Below are 13967 nucleotides of genomic sequence, written 5' to 3' on the forward strand. Positions count from 1 at the left end.
ATAAGAAATTAACTCAAAAATTATACAAAAGAAACGACAAAGGTATTAAAATGGAATGCTAGAGAACAACTATTTAATACAAAAGGTGGCAAAGAAGGAAGAACCAAGGAACAAAAAAAATACACAAGTTACACAGAAAACAAACAGCAAAACCACCAACACAGATCTGATCATATCAATAATGATAGTAAATGAGAATGAATTAAACACTCTAATCAAAAGGGCAGAGATTGTCAGACTAGATGTGAAAAAAACATTAAATATACGCTGCTTACAAGAAACACACTTTATATCAAAGACACAAATAGAAGAAAAGAAAAAAGATGAAAAAAATATGTCATGGAAACTAACTGTAAAAGAGCTGAAGTAGCTATACTAACACCAGATAAAATATAGTTAGACCACAAAAAAGTTGCCAGAGACAAAATTGAATGCTTCGTAATGATAAAAATGTCAATTTTCAGGAACATATAATTATACCATATGTGCACCTAACACAAGAGTTTCAAAATACATGAAGAAAAAACCGGTAAAAGTGAAAGGAGACAGACAACACAGAGCACAAAGATGAACAAAAGACTGGGGAGAAAACACAGAGGCTTACCACCTGCGCGACAATATCAAGCAGTTTAATAAATTTGTAGTTGGAGTCCCAAGGAGAAGAAATAAAAGATTCAGAAAAATATTTTAAGAAATAATGGCAAACTTTTTCCAACTTTAACAAAAACCATAATCCAGAGATGTAAGAATCACAATAATCCCTGAGGATAATATCTCCAAATAAAACTATGCCAAAGTACATCATAAATCAAATTGGTGAAAACCAGTAATAAACAGTAAATATTACAGTCAGAGGGGAGAAAAAAGAAACATTTCCTAGAAAGGAACAAAGATAACAATGACAGCAGACCTCTCATCAGAAACTATAAAAGCCAGAAGAAGTTAACAAAATGACATCTTTAAAGCAGTGAAAGCAAAGAAAAGATACACAAATAAGCAAACCAACCTAGCTGACAAACTATCAGGGGGGGAAAAAAAACAGCAGAGTTTGCAGATATAGAATTAGTGCATAAACATAAAATCAATGTTATTGTAACAAATACAGAATGCCATTAACTATGACCAAGGAAAAACAATATAAAAAATAGATTTTTTTTTAAAAGAACAGAAATCTAGAAACAAGAACAGCTAAATAAAATTTTAAAGTATTAAAATGAAAGACCATGACAAAAATAAAAGAAAAATGAAACTTGTCAGTACATTTTTCAAATAGGGTTAAGAAAAAAAAGAAGGAAATAGATAATACAACTTAAGAGCTATTTATACATTCTTGAAAAAGGAAACATTTTTGGTATGTCTGTAGAATACTGAGAAAATTTAATTTTGTATTAATTGGTAGTCATTTCTAGTAACAGTCTTTACTAAAGATTAGAAATGACAGAACTTAGCTCCTTCCCTAAGAAGTTTAACAAACAAACAAAATGAGTGTGAAAACTGAATTAAATATATAAGATGATAAGGATTCTGGAGTGACATCAGCATAATGGCAGAGAGCGCTTGCCCGGGACACTCTCCCCTCCAACATACAACAAAAAGGAGGAACCATATTCCAACAAAAAATATCTTAATAGCATAGGAATCTTCAGAGACCCATGGCAGCCAAACAACGGAGGGCGGAGAGGCTGATGCCCCACTCGGAGGACCTGGAACTGGGTAAGAGAGATCTTCCCTCCCTCCCCTAGAGACTGGGATCGCATCCGCGGGAGGCTCTGTGAGGGAAGGAGTGGGGGAAGGGCCACGCATCCACAGGATCACCCGGGACTCCCAGGGCTGTGCAGCCCAGACGGAAGCCCTCTAACAGGGGAAAGCTTTCCTGTGGGGTGACCTCACCAAGCCAAGACCCCAGGAGAGCAGATAGAGCTGATTGGGAAATCAGGTGTGCACAAGACAAAGTGCCTCCCCCTCCCCCAACCCGTGCTGTGCACCGCCATCTTGGCTGAAGGCGGAGGGCTCAGAAGATGCGGCTCTTGACCCCCATCTAGTGGCATCGAGCTGTAACTGCAACCAAGCAATAGTACTGCGCAAAAACCGTTCTAGCATCAACTCATAAAAACGCCAGACCAGAGGGAAAATAAGCACCCAGAATTATGCCCTGAGGACTCAGAAATAAGTAAACTAAATGACAATGAATTCAGAATGGCTATCGTCAAAAAATTCAATGAGGTAATGGAAAATATAGAGAAACAAGTCAAGGAATTCTGGAGTTACTTCATAAAAGAGATTGAAACTATAAAGAATCAATCAGAAATACTAGAGATGAAAAACACAATGGCAGAAATAAAACATAATACGGAATCCCTGAATGCCCATGTGGACCCCACAGAGGAGCAAATCAGCATAATCGAAGACAGGTTGAATGGCTCCAGACAGAGGAAAAGAGAGAATTAAGAATAAAAAGGAATGAAGAAAATCTCCGAGAAATAGCCAACTCAATGAGGAAATGCAATATAAGAATAACTGGTATCCACGAGGGCGATGAAAAGGCAAATGGAGCAGAAAGAAATAATAGCAGAGAACTTCCCAAATCTAAAGAATGAGAGAGAAATGTGTGTGGAGGAAGCTTTCAGGTCTCCTAGATATGCCAATGTAAAAAGACCTACTGCAAGGCATATAGTAGTAAAACTGGCAAAAGTGAATGACAAAGAAAGAATACTCAGGGCAGGAAGGCAGAAGAAAATAACCTGCAAAAGGAACCCCTATCAGACTTTCAGCGGATTTCTCTGCAGACACCTTACAAGCTAGGAGAGATGAGAATGGGATATTCAAAACTTTAAAAGATAATCTTCAGCCAAGAATACTCTGTCCAGCAAAAATATCCTTCAGATATGAGGGAGAAATTACATCTTTCCCAGACAAACAAAAGCTAAGGGACTTTGTAGCCACAAGACCCCCCCCCCCCCCCCCCCCGCCCCAAGAAATCCTCAAGAAGGCCCTCATAACTGAAAAAATAAAAGAGAGAAAGGGGTCACAAAACACAGAGTAAGGAGACAGCCAGAATCAGAAAAGGATCGCAAATATACAACTATAGCATTAGGATAAAGGAAAGTAAAACACCAAAGACAATCTTGTCACTTTAACCACAAACTCACAACACAAGTTGGAATAAGAGATGACAATAATAACTGAGGGGGGAAGGAGGAAAGGGACTGAATCAGTTTAGGCGAAGGAAGTAACAGGCCACCAGAAAATGGACTATGTTATACATGAGATTCTGAATACAAACTTCAGGGTAGCCACTAAACTTAAAAACAGAACAGAGACACAAAAAATAAGTAAGGAAATAAGACTGCAGATGTCAATGGGTAGGCCAAAACACACAGGACAAGAAACAAAGGTAATGCAGGAAAACTGGAAAATGAGTGACAGAATGACAGCATTAAGCCCTCATGCATCAATAATCACCCTCGATGTAAACGGATTGAACTTTCCAATAAAAAGACACAGAGTGGCAAGATGGATTAAAGAACAAGATTCAACAGTCTGTTGCCTCCAGGAAACACACCTCAGCTCCAAGGACAAACACAGGCTCAGAGGAAGGGGTGGAAGACGGTAATCCAAGCTAATGGCAAACAAAGAAAGCAGGTGTTGCAATGCTTATATCAGACAAAGTAGATTTCAAGATAAGGCATTAAAGAGAGACATACAGGGTCAGTATATAATGATCAAAGGGACACTACATCAAGAAGAAATACAGCTTATAAATATCTATGCACCCAACACAGGAGCACCAAAGTTCATAAAGCAACTATTAACAAACCTAAAAGAAGATATCAAAAATAACACAACAATTGGGGCTGGGCCCGTGGCCGAGTGGTTAAGTTTGCATGCTCCGCTGCAGGAGGCCCAGTGTTTTGTTGGTTTGAATCCTGGGTGCGGACACGGCACTGCTCATCAAACCACACTGAGGCAGCGTCCCACATGCCACAACTAGAAGGACCCACAACGAAGAATATACAACTATGTACTGGGGGGCTTTTGGGAGAAAAAGGAAAAAAAATTAAAAATCTTTAAAAAAAAATAAAATAATAACACAACAATAGTAGGGGACCTCAACACCCCACTCACATCATTGGACAGATCATCCAGACAGAAAATCAACAAGGAAATGGTGGAATTAAATGAAAAGCTAAAGCAATTGGACTTAATAGACATATATAGAACACTTCATCCAAAAACAGCAGAATACATTCTTCTCAAGTGCACACAGAACATTCTCAAGGATAGACCATATGTTGGGAAACAAGGCAAGCCTCTATAAATTTTAAAAAATTGAAATAATGACAAGCATCTTCTCCGATCATAATGCTATAAAGCTAGAAATTAATTACAAGAACAAAGCTGAGAAAGGGACAAAGATGTGAAGACTACACACCATGCTATTGAACAAGGAATGGATCACTGAAGAAATTAAAGAAGAAATCAAAAAAATCTGGAAACAAATGAAAATGATAACATGCCATACCAACTCATAAGGGATACAGCAAAAGCTGTATTAAGAGGGAAATTCATCACAATACAAGCACACATTAACAAACAAGAAAAATCCCAAATAAGCAACCTCAAATTGCACTGAACTGAACTAGAGAAAGAAGAACAAACAAAGCCCAAAGTCAGCAAGAGAGAAATAAGAAAAATAAGAGCAGAAATAAATGCTATTGAAACAAAAAAGGCAGTAGAAAGGATCAATGAAACAAAGAGCTGATTCTTTGAGAAGATAAATAAAAATGACAAACCCCTAGCAAGTCTTACAAAGAAAAAGAGAAAGCTCAAATAAACAAAATCAGAAATGAAAGAGGAGAAATAACAACAGACTCCACAGAAATACAACAGATTATAAGAGAATACTATGAAAAACTATATGCCAACAAAATGGATAGCCTAGAGGAAATGGATAAATTCTTAGACTTTTACAATCTCCCAAGCTAAGTCAAGAAGAAGCAGACACTCTGAACAGACCAATCACAAGGAAGGAGATTGAAACAGCAATCAAAAGCATCCCAAAGAATAAAACTCCACAACCAAATGGCTTTCCTGGGGAATTCTACCAAACTTTCAAAGAGGATTTAATACCTATCCTTTTCAAGCTATTCCAAAACATTGAGGAGGATGGAACACTTCCTAACACATTCTACGAGGCCAACATCACGCTCATACCAAAGCCTGACAAGGACAGCACGAAAAAAGGAGAACTACAGGCCAATATCGCTGACGAACATAGATGCAAAAATTCTCAACAAAATTTTGGCAACTCGAATTCAGCAATACATCCAAAGGATCATACATAATGATCAAGTGGGATTCATACCAGGGACACAGGTACGGTTCAACATCCACAAATCAATCAACGTGATACACCACATCAACAAACTGAGGAATAAAAACCACACAATCATCTCAATAGATGCAGGGAAAGTATTTGACAAGATCCAACAGCCATTTATGCTAAAAACTCTGAACAAAATGGGGATAGGAGGAAATTACCTCAACATAATAAAGGCCATATATGACAAACCCAGAGCCAACATCATACTCAATGGGCAAAAACTGAGTGCCATCCTCCTGAAAACAGGGACGAAACAAAGATCCCCGTATCACCACTCTTATTCAACATAGTACTGGAGGCTTTGGCTGGAGCAATTAGGCAAGAGAAAGGAATAAAAGGAATCCAAATAGGGAGGGAAGAAGTGAAACTCTTGCAGTCTGCAGGTGACATGATCTTGTATATAGAAAACCCCAAAGAATCCATTGGAAAACTTTTATAAATAATCAACAACTACAGCAAAGTTGCAGGATATGAAATCAACTTACATAAATCAGTAGCATTTGTATACTCTAATAACAAACTAACAGAAAAAGAACTCAAGAACACAATACCATTCACAATTACAACAAAAAGAATAAAATACCTTGGGGAGAATTTAACTAAGGAAGTGAAGGACCTATACAATGAAAACTACAAGGCTTTCCTGAAAGAAATGGATGAGGACATAAAGAGATGGAAAGACATTCCATGTACATGGATTGGAAGAATAAACATAGTTAAAATGTCCATACTATGTAAAGCAATCTACAGATTCAACGCCATCACAATCAGAATCCCAATGACATTCCTAACAGAAATAGAACAAAGAATCCTAAAATTCATATGGGGCAAAAGAAGACCCCAAATTGCTCAAGCAATCCTGAGAAAAAAGAACAAAGTTGGAGGCATCAAAACCCCTGACTTCAAAGCATACTACAAAGCTACAATAATCAAAACAGCGTGGTACTGGTACAAAAACAGGTGCACAGATCAATGGAACAGAATTGAAAGCCCAGAAATAAAACCACACATCTATGGACAGCTAATCTTCGACAAAGCAGCTGAGAGCCTACCATGGAGAAAAGAAAGTCTTTTCAACAAATGGTGCTGGGAAAACTGTAAAGCCACATGTAAAAGAACGAAAATTGACCATTCTTTTTCACCATTCACTAAAATAAACTCTAAATGCATCAAAGACCTAAAGGTAAGATCTGAAACCATAAGCCTTCTACAGGAAAATGTAGGCAGTACACCCTTTGACATCAGTATTAAAAGGATCTTTTTGGACACCATGTCTTCTCAGACAAGGGAAACAATGGAAAGAATAAACAAATGGGACCTCATCAAACTAAAGAGCTTCTTCAAGGCAAGGGAAACAGGACTGAAACAAAAAAAACAACCCACTAACTGGGAAAAAATATTTGCAAGTCATATATCTGACAAAGGGTTAATCTCCATTATATATAAAGAACTCATACAACTCAACAAAAAAATCAAACAACCCGATCAAAAAATGGGCAGGAGACATGAACAGACATTTCTCCAAAGAAGATATACAGATGGCCAATAGGCACATGAAAACATGTTCGTCATCACTGATCATCAGGGGAATGCAAATCAAAACTACACTAAGATATCACCTTACATCCATTAGAATGGCAAAAATAACCAAAACAAAAAGTAACAAGGGTTGGAGAGGTTGTGGAGAAAAAGGACCCCTCATACATTGCCGGTGGGAGTGCAAACTGGTGCAGCCACTATGGAAAACAGTATGGAGATTTCTCAAAAAATTAAAAATAGAAATACCATATGACCCAGCCATCCCACTACTGGGTATCTATCCAAAGAACTTGGAAGTCAGCAATTCCAGAAGTCCCATGCAGCCCTATGTTAACTGCAGCATTATTTACAATAGCCAAGACGTGGAAGCAACCTGAGTGCCCATCAACTGATGACTGGATAAAGAAGATGTGGTATATATACAATGGAATACTACTCAGCCATGAAAAAGAATAACATCGTCCCATTCACAACAACATGGATGGACCTTGAGGGAATTATGTTAAGTGAAATAAGCCAGATAGAGAAGGACAATCTTTGTACGACTCCACTCATATGAGAAATTTAAACATGTAGACAAAGAGAATAGATTAGTGGCAACCATGGGAAAGGAGGGGTGGGTAAAACAGGTAAAAACAGTGAGAGACACTGGTCTTCTTGCCTAAGGATGATCTTAGGATCCCCACTCCCACTCTGACTGTCTGCTTGGCAAGATCAGTAGTTCTACTAGTAGGGCTGACCATAAAACCAGCTGTTGTGGGGGCTGGCCCCATGGCCAAGTGGTTGAGTTCGCGAGCTCCGCAGCAGGCGGCCCAGTGATTTGTTGGTTCGAATCCTGGGCGCAGACATGGCGCTGCTCATCAGACCACGCTGGGGTGGCGTCCCACATGCCACAACTAGAGGAACCGCCACAACTAGAGGAACCCACAACGAAGAATACACAACTATGTACCGGGGGGCTTTGGGGAGAAAAAGGAAAAAAATTAAAAAAATCTTTAAAAAAAAAAAAAAAAAAAAACCAGCTGCTGTGCTGCCATATGAGGCAGAAACAATTGTGGGAGGAGGGCAAATGTGAAAACAGAAGCTTTGCCAGCTAAAAGTATGTCGTTAGGAAAGAACAGCTTTGCTATACCAAGGTTAGGGTTACAGATGGAGCTAGCAGCAGCCCCAAGAGAAAATTAATATAAGATACTTGAAATAAGAGTGTCACAGAAGGACTAGAATCAACTTTCCACACAAATCTAATTAACTAAAAAGACGACCCAAGAAAGCTCAGCAAAAATTAAAGATCAAGTAAAACTAAAAACTGACTACAACTTTGAATGTGCTTCCTAAACCACAAAGATCAATCATTAGCGGAAGTCAGCCTCATAGGCTCGTGGTATTTGATCACAATTTCTGACCAAAGCACTGCTGGCTGACCACCAAGCTATGCAGATACAGCAGCACAACCCCAAGGAAGCCAGGATAAACAATAAAAATAAAAATACTGAAAAGAAGTATCTGGTTATACACTGTAGATAAGACAGATTCCACATTGTAAGTCTAAGTAAGTTACTAAAAAATACCAACAAGCCATACAAAATTAAAGAATTCAGAGTTGCTACAATCAATTGTTTAAGTTGTCAAATTGAGCAAACATTCAAAGAAATAGAAAAGTGTGACGTAACGTCAGGGCAAAAATAAAAATCAATCAACTAATTAACTGAGCCCAGACACTGGGGTTAGTAGACAAAGATTTCAAAGCAGTTATTATAAATATTACCAAAAATAAAACTTCTCAAAGAATAAAGTAAAATATGATGGCAGTGCCTCGACATATAGGAAGTCTCAAAAGAGAACCAGAAACTATAACAACTCATTGAGATGAAAAGTACAATATCCAAAATAAAAATTTTGTTACATATCTGGGCTAAACAGCAGACTCAAGGGGCCAGCCTGGTGGCATAGTGGTTAAGTATACGTGCTCCACTTAGGTGGCCTGGGGTTCACAGGTTCAGATCCCAGGCACAGACCTACATACCACTCATCAAGCCATGCTGTGGTGGCATCCCACATACAAAAGAGAGGAAGACTGGCACTGATGTTAGCTTAGCAATAATCTTTCTCAAGCAAAAAGAGAAGGACTGGCAACAGATGTTAGCTCAAGGCCAATCTTCCTCACAAAGACAAAAAAGCAGATTTGAGTGAACTTGTAGGTAGCTAAATTAAAAGCAGCCAATCCAAAAAAGAGGAAAAAAAGACCAAAGAAAAAGGAACAGATCCTCAAAAACCCAGTGGGACAATGTCAAGAATCCCAACATAAATGTAATGGAGTGCTAGGAGATGAGAGCAAGGAGTAGGAAAAATGTTTGAAGAAATAATGGTTGAAAATGTCCCAAACTTGATGAAATACATTAATCTGCAGATTCAAAAAGCTGGAAGAACTCCAAATACGATAAACACAAGGTGGATCAAACCTATGTATATCATAATCAAACTGCTGAAAGACAGGTTTTCATAGAAAATCTTGAAAGCAGGAAGAGAAAAACAATTCATCACATACAGGGGAACAACATCACCATTAATATGTGACTTTTCATCAGTACTGAAAGACTGTAAATAAAGAATTCTATAACAAGCAAAAATATTCTTCAAAATGAAGGCAAAATAAAGACATCCCAGATAGGCAAAAATTAAGAGAATGTCACTGGCATATTTGTACCACAAAAAGTACTAAAGGAAGTCCATCAGGCTGAAAAGAATTGAAACCAGACTGTAACTCAGATCCACAGGAAGAAAATAAGAAGCACTAGAAATGGCAGACACAGGGGAAAATATAAAAGACTTTTTTTCCCTCTTAATTTCTTTAAAAGAAAACACAAAATTGTTTAAGGTAATAATCGTAACAATGTACTGATGGTTTTTTAAACATATAAATGAAATAATATGACAATAACAGTACAAAGGAGAAGAATGGATCTATAGTGGAGCAAAGTTGCTATATTTCAACAAATACAGTATTATCCTGAAATGGCTTGTGATAAATTAAAGACATAATATAACTGCTAGAGCAACAACTAAAAAGGTAAACTCAAAATTAGAGAAAACTTTAAAGTACACTAAAAATACTGGTAAACACAAAAGGCTTAGAAAAGGAAAGGAACAAAAAAATGGCATGACATAGATAGAAAATAAATAGCAAAATAGCCAACCTAAATCCAACTATATCATTACTTACATTGACTATGAATGGACTAAACATTCCAATAAAAAGGCCGAGACTGTAAGACTGCATAAAATACAAAATCCAACTATATGTGGTCTAAAATAAACATTTTTAGATTCAAAGACACAACAGGTTGAAAGTAAAATGAGAAGAAAAGATACGCAGTCATCCCTGGGTATACTCAGAAAGAGTGATTCCAGGAACCCCCACAAATACCAAAATCCACAGATGCTCAAGTCCCTTATATAAAATGGTGTACAATGAATACAGTCAGCCCTCCCTATCTGCAGGTCAAGACATCAGGAATATATGACAAATTATAAAAGTCTATGCATCTAACAAATACACAAAGCAAAAACAGAACAAAAGGAGAAATGGACAATTCAATGATTTATTTATGTGGGAGATTTCAATACTCATCTCTCAAAAACTGATAAAACAACTATACTACAAGGATAGAGAAGCCTTGAACAACATACTAACCAACTTGATGTGACTGACATATAGAACACTCCATACAAAGACAACACAAGACACATTCTATTCAAGTACAAATGCAATATTCTCAAGGACAGACCATTTATTAGTCCAGAGATGGGCACACTAAGTCCCATGGGCCAAATCAAGCCCAATCTGCTTCTGTACAGTCCACAAGCTAAGAATTGGTTTGTATTTTTAAAGAGTCATGAAAGGTTTTTTTACCTCCTGACACCAAACACCTGGTATCTTGTCCAACACCACTTCTCCAACTCTCTGACACCAACTGGGTGTCCTGCAATCCAATTCGATTCTGACACTAACTACCAAGAGTTTAGTACTAGACTCCACAAGTTAAAGGCTCAGTCTCACAAGACTGCTCCCACATCAGATGGCAGTCACAAGTCCCAGGTTGTCACCGGCACTTCTGACCAACCAGTAATAAATTCAGGGAATTTCCACAACCCCCTCTTCAGGTTCAATTATTCACGAGAACGACTCACAGAACTCATGAAAGTGCTTTACTTACTGTTACCGATTTATTATAAAGGGTACAACTCAGGAATATCAAATAGAAGAGACACATAGGGCAAGGCATGGGGAGGATGGGGGAGCATGGAGCTTCCATGCCCTCTTGAGGCACACCACTTTCTCAACATCTGGATGTCTTCACTAACCCAAAGCTCTCTGAACCCCATCATTTAGGGGTTTTCATGGAGGATCCATTATACAGCCATGACTGACTACATCATTGGCCACTGGTGATTACATTCAATCTCCACTCCCTCTCCCCTCCCCAGAGGTGCAGGAACTTTCAGTCCCACCCTCTAATCATATGATTGGTTTCTCCTACCAGCTCCCTTCCTGAAGCTATCTAAAGGCCCACTGAGAGTCATCTTCTTACCATAACCTCAAGTATTATTGAAAATGGCTTGTTATGTATAACAAAAGATGGTCCTATTACCCCTATCACTCAGTCTCACAAGCTGTGTCAGAAATCAGGGACAAAGACCAAATACATATTCCAAATTGATGGGGGGAAGGGAGAGTGGGCCAAAACAGAGACTTTATGTGGCCTGCAAACACTAAAATATATACTATCTGGTCCTTTACAGAAATAGTTTGCCAACCCCTGGGCTAGTTAATAAGACAAAGCTCAATAATTTGAAAAGGTTTGAAATCATACATAGTATGCTCTCCTACCACAATTAAATTTAATTAGAAAGTAACGACAGAAAGAAAACTGGAAAGCCCCAAATATTTGGAAATTTAAAAACAAACGTCTAAATAACCCATGGATAAAAGGAGAAATCACAAGGACAACTAGAACATATCTTGAACTGAATAAAAATTAAAACAATATATATAAATTCATAAGATGCTGCTAATAATGCAGTCCTTAGAGTCCAAAAAAACTTCCTGCCATGATAAAATGCTCTCTATCTGCACTGTCCAATGTGGTAAGCACTCGATACATGAGATTACTGAATACTTGAAATGTGACTAGAGTGACAGAAGAACTCAATCTTCAACCTTATTTAACTTTAATATTAATAGCCACATATGGGTCTTGGCTACCACATTTGACAGCACAGGCTTAGAAGGAAATTTATAACTTTAAAGATTTATAAAAGAAAGGGAAAAAAAGATCTAAAACCAATAATGTGAACATGCCCCTCAATAAGCTAGAAAAAGAAGAGCAAATCAAGCTCAAATTAAATAGAGTGAAATAAAGATCCGGGTATATATCAATGAAGGAAGGGGGATGAAACCCAAAGATGGTTTTTTGAATAGATCTACAAAACTGACAATTAGCTGGATAGGGGAGAAGGTGCAGGTAAGGAAGCGAATGGGGGACAGAGGAAGAGGAACAAAGACACTGAGACTGACGGATTTAGAAAGAAACAAAGAACAAAGATTACCAAAATCAAGAGTGCAAGAGTGAAATGCAGGACTTAACAACATATCCTACAGAAATCAAAAGAATTAAGGGAATATTATGAATGTGTTTACGCCAATAAGTTAGACAACGTAAATGAGTAAAATTCCCAAATACAAATTACCAAAACTCACTCAATAAGAAACAGAAACTGAACATAACATACTACTATCAAGTAAAGAAATCAGATTAGTAACTGAAAATCTTCTACAAAAGAAAGTCCATGCCCAGTTGGTTTCAATGGTGAATTCTCTTAAGGAAGAAATAGTACAAACCTTAGACAAACTCTTTAGAAAACAGAAGAGGATGGAACACTTCACAACTCATTTTAAGAGGCCATTATTACCCTATTACCAAAGACATAAGACGACAAAGACACCACAGACAAAATATCACCAGGAAATTACAAACTGGAAAGTAGAAGTATATTAATAGGAGACCCAGGATCATTCCCAAGTTTCTGGCTTAGGAAACTAGAATGATTACTCAATTAGATAGGGCTTACCAGAGTAGGTTTGGAAACCGTTGAGATGAGTTCAATTTAAGATGTGGTGAATTTGAGATGCATCTGTGCCATTCAAGAAAAGATGTTAAAGACACAGTTGTGTTAAACAAAATTGTACTTAAGTGAGATTACATAAGGATAATATAAGATCTTACTCTGAAGTAATGACCTACGTGAAAAGATTTCATACTCTTCATAGTTTCCTAGTCAATATGTTGTTTTAAATATTCTGACAAAAATTATATAGATAAGGGCTGACCCCGTGGTCGAGTGGTTAAGTTCAAGCACCCCGTTTTGGCAGCCCACGGTTTTGCCAGTTCGGATCCTAGGCGCAGACATGACACTGCTCATCAGGCCATGTTGATGCAGCGTCCCACAAGCCACAAATAGAAGGGCCCATAACTAAAATATACAACTATGTACTGGGGGGATTCGGGGAGAAAAAGAAAAAAAAAAAAGAAGATTGGCAACAGTTGTTAGCTCAGGTGTCAATCTTTAAAAGGAAAAATTATCTAGATAACATTTCATATTTTAGAGATTTGTGGGTTTAAATGAGTTGTCATTATATAGCCATTTTATAGTGTTTATAATTCTAACCTGTCCACGGTGTTACTTTTTCAAAATAATTATAAATAAAAGTTGAATTTGCGGAAAAACATCTTAGCTATATAACCTTTACCAACAACATTCTCTGACCTGTAAATTTTCTCATTTGCAAAAATAAGTGTTTATTTAAGTCTCCCAAACTCCAACATAGATATTTTTTTTGAAGAGGAAGATTGGTCCTGGGCTAACATCTGTTGCCAATCTTTCTCTTTTTGCTTGAAGAAGATTGTCGCTGAGCTAATATCTGTGGCAATCTTCCTCTAGTTTGTATGTGGGATGCTGCCATAGCATGGCTTGAAGAGTCGTGTGC

At 37.6% G+C, this 13967-nt stretch overlaps 1 protein-coding gene across 2 annotated transcripts in view; it reads right to left on the reverse strand.

The window, feature by feature from the left end:
• The window catches only part of TRIM33 (tripartite motif containing 33), a 116601-nt gene that overhangs the window by 78218 nt on the left and 24416 nt on the right, over nt 1–13967 (reverse strand). The gene's annotated exons all lie outside the window — the stretch shown is intronic.

Source organism: Equus quagga, chromosome 18, assembly GCF_021613505.1.
Source record: "Equus quagga isolate Etosha38 chromosome 18, UCLA_HA_Equagga_1.0, whole genome shotgun sequence".
NCBI lineage: Eukaryota > Metazoa > Chordata > Mammalia > Perissodactyla > Equidae > Equus > Equus quagga.